General features: G+C 58.0%; 1 protein-coding gene across 1 annotated transcript in view; it reads right to left on the bottom strand.

The window, feature by feature from the left end:
• Positions 1-2,686, bottom strand: part of TMEM183A (transmembrane protein 183A) — a 28,076-nt gene that overhangs the window by 13,528 nt on the left and 11,862 nt on the right. The gene's annotated exons all lie outside the window — the stretch shown is intronic.

The following is a 2,686-nucleotide window of genomic DNA, read 5'->3' as shown; positions in this document are numbered from 1 at the left end:
GGTCACCCCGGCTCTCCCAGTATCGCCGGCCTGCGGGCAACCGCCCCGCCAGTCCTCCCAGTAATGAGGGCCCCTGGGGGCATTCCCCCCCAGTAACGAGAGCCTCTGAGGTAATTGTCCCCTCACAGTAACGAGGGCACTTGAGGGGGTTCCCCCCGCCCCCAGTCCAGTAATGAGGGTCTCTGAGGTAATTGCCCCCCAGTCCTCCCAGTTACGAAGGCCTCTAGGGTAGGTGGCTCCCCAGTGCTCCCAGTAATGAGGGTCTCTGGGGTAATTGGGCCCCCAGTCCTCCCAGTGACAGGGACCTCTGGGGTAATTGCCCCCCACCGTCCTCCCAGTAATGAGGGCCTCTGAAGCAATTGCCCCCCTTCCCCCCAGTACTCCCAGAAACAAGTGCCCCTGGGGTGATTGCCTCCCCTGCCATAAGTCCTCCCGGTAATGAGGACCTCTGAGATAATTCCCCTTCCCAGTCCTCCCAGTAACAAGGGCTTCTGAGATAACTGTGTCCCCCCTCCCAGTAACGAGGACCCCTGAGGTACTTGCACCACCCCCCAGTCCTCCCAATAATGTGGGGCTCTGAGGTAATTGCCCCTCCCAGTAATGCCTCTGGTGTCCACAGCCCCCTGAGCGCGTCCCCAGTGCCAATGCCTGTGTGATCCCCCTCCTGCTGCCCCTCGAGCCCCCGGCTCCGGCCATGCCCCCGACCATGCGTGTCTGCCACCACCCTGGGGGGCCACAGCTCAGCCAACCCCCCGCCACCCTGCAGAGACCACGGGCAGGGAGTGCAGCCTGCGCTCCCCAGGGCCCCCCCTGCACCTTCGTGGTGGGCAGCACCTCACCTGTGGGTGCGCTGACGGGTGGTCGTCGGCTGTAAACTGTGTTTACTATTTCTTTTAGGGCTAAATTGGGTGCTCAGTGCTCGTCAAAGAAGCGATTCCACCTCAGGGGGGAGAAATGGCTTAAAGAGGATCCGCACAGGGAAAACGGCAGAATTTGATGACAATTTTGGGGCCTGTGTTCCCCTGAATGTTTGTGACATGCTGAAGCAGGGATTTGGGCACCACCAAGAGCAGATGCTGGTTGGGATTCCCGGCCAGTCCTGGGGGCATCCAAACTGGGAGGCTAGTGGGGTCCCGCTCCCCTCCTTTGGGATTTACACAACGGCAGAAGAGCATAAGCCCTATCCCGCTCTCCCTCCCTCGACGGGCACCGAACAGCCCCCGGTGTGCTGCATTTTCCACTTGCGCTCCTTCACTGTGAGACCAGAGGAGATTTGGCTCTTGGGAGACCGGAGCTGCAGTGAGACGCTTTCAGGGCTGTGGCTTCAGCTTTTGTGCTTCCCCGGAGCAAGAAAATGCGTGGGGTACAGAGAAAGCCACATTTCTTCTGCTTTCCAGGCATGGCCAGGAGCTAGCGGTGTATATAACTTAATTCCTGATGTATTCCTTTCTCTCAGCATTTCTTAAAATACGTTAAGAGCACTTTATCAGCAAAGAACATATCTGATGATTGAGAAGAATTGTGATTGTCCCAGACAGGAAAAGCCATTCCTTGACAGAAATGCTATTTCTAAGTTGTCTGTTTTTAAGACAATTGATAGGAATTAAGGGGAATGGCAGTTAATACAACCAGAACCTGGTGCTGACGGCTTTACCCACCTCTTTTCTACTTGAAAATGTTTTCCTTGGACTATGCTATTCATCACTGTTATTTGAGAACTGCATCACAATATTATTTGCAAAAAGTAGAGGTTTTCTCAGCTTGGAAAACTCTGGCACATGGCAAATGGATGAAATTTTACCAGGATGGCACAAAAGGAATGTGAAGGTGGTTGTTTGCAAGTCTGGCTGGTGCCTGGATCCAGCATGCTCGCTCCCCCAGCAGGTTGGGGTCATTTATCTGAGACCTCCCCAAAGTCCTCCAGCAAAAATACTGAGGAATGAGCTCGATGTCCCTGAAAAAGCCTGGGGAGATGAAGGAACCGGTGCTGCTCTCTGCTGATGCCAGTGACCCTCCTCGTCCCCTGCTGCGTCGCTGAGAAGGGCTCCTTGGTGATGGCCTGGGTGAGGGGTGCCTGAGGATGCTGATGGCCGTTCGAGGGTAGGACTAGCATCTTGTGGTTTTAGGGGCCCCAAATTAATTGCTTATCTGCTAACGACGCCTCCCTGTGCTGGGCAGGGCGCTGGGGCGGGTGAGCCCTTGGGCTGCTCCCACTGCAGTTCCGTGTCTCAAATCCCATTTTAGGGTGCGGAGGCTCTCCCTGGGGAGGGAGCCAAGGGTGATGGTACACCCTCACACATCCACCACCACCACCACAGTCAGAAGGGGTGATGCGCCCCATCCCCCTGTGGGCCTCAGCGAGGGCGAGGAGGGGCCCGTGGCAGAGTATGGGGCTCACCGCCTGGCCCCATCTTTGCTCCCCACACGGCTGGGGGGGGAAAGGACACTCCACCCCACCCCACCCCCGCGTCTGCTCCTGCCTCCCTGCCGCATAGGGCTGGATGAGACCCCCGGGGGAGTGTTGTGCCCCTCCCCGGGGCAGTTTTCTGCCCCCCAAGGTGGGTTCCTGCCCCCCCCAGGGGGGAGCCTGCCCCCCAAGGGAGGTGTTGCCCCCCAAGGAGGTTTCTGCCCCCCCCGGAGGACTCTTGCCCCCCCCGATCCTGCTCTGCCTCCTCCGCACCCCTGA

This window comes from Charadrius vociferus, unplaced genomic scaffold (genome assembly GCF_000708025.1).
Source record: "Charadrius vociferus isolate BGI_N301 unplaced genomic scaffold, ASM70802v2 scaffold333, whole genome shotgun sequence".
NCBI lineage: Eukaryota > Metazoa > Chordata > Aves > Charadriiformes > Charadriidae > Charadrius > Charadrius vociferus.
Note: the sequence above shows the minus strand (reverse complement) of the source record. Positions and strands in the feature narration are given on the sequence as shown.